Genomic DNA, 6,391 nt, shown 5'->3' with positions numbered 1-6,391 from the left:
GAGTTTGGAAGAGGCCATGCACATAAATCAGGAAGCCACAGAGCTTGTGTCAGATGCCCCTACACTTGAAGAAGGAAGTATTATTAAGGGCAAGATCATCTCAGATGCTATCCTCTAAGATTTTATTTTAGGAGAGTCAAAAGAAAGAGACAGACAGACAGACAGTCAGACAGACAGACAGACAGACAGAGACAAAAAGAACGATCAAGGTCTCCTAAGTATTACTGAACACCTGAGGCACTTTCTTTTTTTTGTTTGTTTTTGTTTTTTGTTTTTTGTTTTTACTTTTTTTTTAATTTTATTTTATTTGTGAACATACTGTACAGAGGGGTTACAATTACATGGGCAGGATAATGCGTACATTTCTTACCAAGCATTGCAGCCTCCTCCTTTGGTTTACCCTTCACATCACCTGAGGCACTTTCTGAAAAGGCCAGTGGGAAAAGCCAGCAGGTGCTATACCAATTCCTACTAGACATTCTCACCCTGGCTGATGTTCTTGTGACCATCAGAAGCAGCCTACAAATGGAATTATTTTCTACATGCAGACTTTCCCTGGGACAATCTCATGTTGCTGTTGTTGTTGCTTTTTCCCTAGACATGATAATTACCAGACAGTACTAGAAACCTGAGTTTAACAGGTAAGGCTAATATTCTAGGAACAATCTAATTTTGGATCAACAAGCAGATCTCTTAGACCCAGAACTAACTCCACTTTTGTTGTTGTTGTCTTACTGGTATTCTGTTTTTTGTTTTTATTTTCAGAAAAAAATAGGATGATGAGAGAAATTTTTAAAAATCCCTATAATCTTTAATATTAACTCCTCAAATTATGGAATAATTTAATAGACTAAATTTTCTCTAGTGTAATCTGCTGACATTCTATTTAGTATTATGAAAACTCATTGGTGAAAGGTACATGAATCAGGAACTTTACTCCAGGCTGCTTACTAGATTAAGATGTTTGAGGAAGTTAGCTCAAAAAAAGACGAAGAGATGCCAGGTAAATTTCAGCTACTCAGGTGAGCAGCGAAATTGCTAAATAATGGTACCTTTAGCTATTTATAGTGCTGAGAAATGACTAAAAAGTTGCCTCTCCATTTTTGCCCCCACAGGGATGAATGAGATTCTGAATGTTTTATTATTTAGTTTATGAATGCCTCAAAGATTTAATTTATAAGATGAGAGCAGTTGAGTCATTTAGAAACAGGCATATCTTGGATGTTAACAGAACAGACCACACAGAAGTATTAGCAAGTGAACTTTGTTTTTGTTTTAGTTATCTTTGGTTTCCTTTTTCTTTTCCTTCTCTTAAAAGCCATGGTAGAAGATGAAATTCCTAAATGGTCTGTCTTCCTGGTACGGTTTGTATGTTGGTGGAGGACTTTGCCTGTGACTTCAGGCAAAGTTATCTTCAGTTATCTGAGATCCAGGTACAAGTCTAGCAGACTCAAAATAGACAGAGTTGCTAGTGGAAGATAATCACCCAAGGGGAGGGAAAAATGCACTTCATGAGATATGTAATGTTCTAGCCTGAAACAGGGACTCTGGACAATTCTAGGATATCAAGCAAGAGGCACAGATTCTATAAAGCTCTAAGAAATCTGAGATTTTAGCTATTTATTTTTTTATCTCTAGATCTCTAGAGTCCTTCCTGAAACTATTTGTAAAATCTATGCAATTCTAATTTGGATGTTCAAAGAGCTACAGTTTTATGAAAGTAGCAGTCCCTGACAGAACTTGTGGGGTAGTATGGGGAATATTATTTTGTAGGCCAGCATGGGTACATAATGGTCTCTCTATGAGCTCGTAGGCTGGAAGCCTCTCAGTACTACAGGTGAAGACTCAGGAAGCACAAACTGTAAGCAGTTGAGTTTGTGGTGTCTCTTGACACTTAGGTGTACCAAGCAGTGAAACTTATAGAAAATGTCTTCACATGTCTTTGATGACCTGCTATAATAATGCTATAATTTAGATCAATGTATGTTTCAGTATATTACATCCACTGACTTTTTTATTTCACTTCATCTTAAAATACTCAATTACAGAGAATAAATTAATAATAAAGTAGAGAGTAAGAATTTTATTTTGTTCTTCATCACACAATTCATTAAGAAAGTACATATCCATACTTCTACATTAGTGGCTCAAGATATAAATAATATACTTGGTCACAAATCTTGTGATAATCAAATGGAGATAGCTATAACTACTAAATGTGTATTAGTTGCCAGCTATATGTTATTGCTTTTCTTCTGATTCAGTAAAGTATCTGATTATCTCTTATATTGCTATATTAGACATTGAAAGGAGCTTAATAAAATGTTGCTCTTAGAGAATATTCAAATTTGAAAAAGTTATAAGGATAATGAAATGTGCACCTGGACTGATTAATAATTAATTGTGGGATGCTAGATTTTCTAACAGGCAGTCCCACGAAGCTTTGGGGTCAAAGATGATCTTAAAAATTATTCTTGCTGATTCCTGTGTATATCTTATGGGAGGGAGGACAGAGAACCTGAGGATAAAGGGTGAAAACGGGCTGTAGTGAAGTGCACTAGACACTGATGAAAGTGAACTACATAATCCGTGGGTGGAGATGGGAGGGTGGGAATGGGAGAGAGTGAGGGAAGAGATGACACTGTACAAATGGGAATGTACTTATTATCTGAGTCATGTAAATATAACCCCTCTGTACATCACCTCTATAATAACAATAAGGTAAATTTTAAAATAAATAAATGAAAGGAAAAAGAAAAATCATTCTTGCTGAGTGCCAGTGGCTCACGCGGTAATCCTAGCTATTCAGGAAGCTGAGCTCTGAGGATCATGGTCCCCGAGAGACTCTTCTCTCCAATTAACCACTCAAAAAACCAGAAGACTGTGGCTCAAAGTGGTAGAACACTAGCCTTGAGCCAAAGAGCTCAGGGACAGTGCCCAGGTCCTGAGTTCAAACCCCACAACCATCCAAAAAAAAAAAAAACCATTCTTTTTTTTTTTCTACTAAATCATGCTATAATTGTTTCCAATCTCAAATTTGGATGAAATGACCTTGAAAGAAAAGTTCTCTCTGATAACAAGATTTGGTAAATATAAGTTCTTGAAAACATACACTATGTTAAAATATCCCAGTCCTGTAATCATAATTTCTTGGACTCTAATTAATTTGTTCTTCAAACTCAAATATTCTTTAAGGTCATATATTTTTATATATTATCACTTTTACTTTGTAGACTAAGATCACTGTTCACCAGTTAAGAAAATTAATGAGAAGCTTTGTTCAGTGAGTAGAAGAAAATTAAAACAAAGTAGTAACCCTAACCCAACACCTCAGCCTAAATCTCAGCCTAACAGCAACTCTAACACTTATCCTCACCCTATCACTAATCCTAACCCACACCTCACCCTCACCCTTGCCCTCACCCTAACACTAACCCTCACCCTAAGCCTAACCCTCACCCTAACCCTAACCCTAACCGTAACCCTCACCCTAACGGTCAACCTCACCCTAAACCTAACACTAATCTTAACCCTCACCCTAACCCATAAATAAAATAAATATTTTATTTATTTTTTGTTTTTTGTCATTCATGGGGCTTGAACTCTGGGCCTGGACTCGGTCCCTCAGTTCTTCAGCTCAAGGTTAGCACTTTACCACTTGAGCCACAGCACTACTTCCGGCTTTTTTTTTTTTTTTGCTTATGTGATATTGAGGAATTAAAACCAGGGCCTCATGCATGTGGGACAAGCACTCTACTATTGAACCTTTTCCCAGCCCTAGTTTGGAATATTTTGAACCCCTGTTTTCACTGTATTTGGTGTTGGTATAATTTGTGGAGGGGAAGGGAAAAAACAAATGGTTTAATAGGGATACAGGTGGACCCATTGCAACAATGAGATGTACAAGATGTTATGTTGAAAATGAACTTTACAACAATGCTTGATAAGAAATGTACTCATTACCTTGCCCATGTAATTGTAACCCCTTTGTATGGTATTTTAACAATAATAATAATAAAAAGAGCTACTAGAGAATCAACTTGTAGTACTGGCATGGCCTGGATGAGAAACTCTGGAAGTACAACCCGAAAAGAAGTGACATGAGGGAAGTTCTGTGGGATCGGACCATGGCCAAAAGCAGGCATAAAAAGGAATAAAGCCAACTGCCAGGAAGCCCAGATTTAAGGTCAACTCTGTTGTGTCTTCCTGACTGGGTCACTTCCTAAATCTCTGCTTCTGTTTATCCATGTCTCAAGCTAGGTAAGAGATCAGACTAAGGCAGGTATTTTATGGGTGAAGTAAGTCACAGTTGATGGAAGTAGTTCTGGAGTATAAATAACTAAGTAGAGGTTGGTAGGAAGTGTTGACTGATGTGAACCACTGAAAAGGTCCCAATGGTGACAAGATCTTAGGAGAACAAACAACAGCTCCCTAAACTGGTAACCCTGAAGACTCTGGTGCTAGACCTTGTGTAGAATAATTTTTCCATACTGGATTAAACTCATACATATCACAAGTGTCTTGACATTCAGTAAACCAACACAGGCCAATCGAAGCAAGAACTCTGACATCCAGAGGCATTGTACCATCTGGGGCTCATATGTCAGGTGTTTATAGAAAAAGGGTTTTACTCACTGAGAGGATAATGAAAGCCCCAGCTTAAAATGGCTGCTGATTTGAGTAAATGACTGGGAGGGAGGCAGTGACTAGAGACTCATACCACTGGAGAAAATTCCTCTTCAATGAAACAAAAGATTGATATGGCTGGCTTCAATGAGGAAGCCAGGGACCAGTATTTGAACGCCTGATCTATAAGGATCCTGAGTTAATACTTATGCCGTAGTCTATAGTCCATACAAGAAAGGGATGATTCAACTGAAAAGTTAGCTCTTTATGATTAAAAGTTCATAGCATCTTGTCCACAAAATGGCTTATTATCTTCTTCTATGACGAAATGATGGGCAATGTGAATTCATACTTTTTCACTCTTTTCAGAATGAAAATCAGCACTCTTTAAATCTTTTTGTTATAGATTTCCCTCTATTTCCTAGTGACAGAACCTGCTGTGATGGGCTTTCAGGTAGATTATATGGTCAGAGAATGAGCTGACCTCCTGACCATTTTCTTGCCCCATTGGAATCACTGACAAAAAATGCCTGCCATTCATCTTTAGTTGATCTACAGCTCTCTTGCCTACCAATAACCTCCTAAGATTCACAGATTTCAGAATTTTTTTTCCTCTATGAGAATTCTAATGCTATTTACTAGGAGTGCAGCTTCAGGAGATAGAAAATTTTAGGCTTACTTATGCACAGATAAATATGCTGAGTGGCATATTCCAGTACATAAAGAAGGATATATCCAAGTGTCTATGTTGCTCAAAAATGCAATTTAAATTAAATTACATTCCTCTCCATCCTCCATCACCACCATTTCTGCACTCACATCAATAGACCAGAAAGCAATCACACTTGAAATAGCAGCAAATAAAATCAGAGACACAATCAAAGTTTCAGGTGTTGAGAAGAGTCAGACTTATGGGACCATGGAGTAGAAAATGTTGCAGCTGATTTACAAGATGGAACACAGGGCATTTACTCTACCTGCGGCAGAGCCCCAGACTTCAGTATAAGCCAAACTAAAACAAATTTTTCTTATTTGTTTATTTAGATTTTTATTTTAAAAATTAAACATCATATAAAGAAAAAATGTTAGCAGAAGAGCTTCTCGAATTAAACTAAACTGAGTTCAAATTCTGGCTTGGATTTCCATAAACTCTGTGACCACATATAACTTAAAACATGTCTGAGCAACAACTTTTCCACCTGCAAAATTCAATTAGAAATATTTCCCTCACAGTGTTGCTCAAGGTGGGATCTGAAACAGAGTAAGGAAAGCACTTTGGGTCTGCATGGTAACACATGTCATTAGCATGCTCAATAAATAAAAATTGTAATAGTACATGTCTGAAGACATAATGACCAAGAAGAGGAGCACCTTTCCTCTTAACACTCAACTTGTTCCTTACAAACGGTGGCCTTAAAACTAGATTCACTGACCAGGCAAAGCACAACAGAAAAGCGCCACCCAGAGGAAAGCACTGATTCACCTTCCCACTGAAGTGGAAGTCCTCATGATTTTCCAATGATAGCCTTATTCAAGTCTTTGTATCTACTTAGACATAGAATGTGGCTGTACTAAAGTTGGTATTCCCCTTTTGTGATAAAAACAATTCCAGCTCTGTAAGTTCCTAGATGTCTGAACTGGCAGAGATGCCTAAACTCTCTGCTTCTGTTTATTTCTTTGGATGTAAAAGTAGGGAAAAATACATTTGCTATGGCACTTGTCAAATAAATACTTACATAATGTTCAGAATAATAACTTGAATATA

Source organism: Dipodomys spectabilis, unplaced genomic scaffold (assembly GCF_019054845.1).
Source record: "Dipodomys spectabilis isolate Male_0828 unplaced genomic scaffold, ASM1905484v1 ptg000024l, whole genome shotgun sequence".
Taxonomy (NCBI): Eukaryota; Metazoa; Chordata; class Mammalia; order Rodentia; family Heteromyidae; genus Dipodomys; species Dipodomys spectabilis.
Note: the sequence above shows the minus strand (reverse complement) of the source record.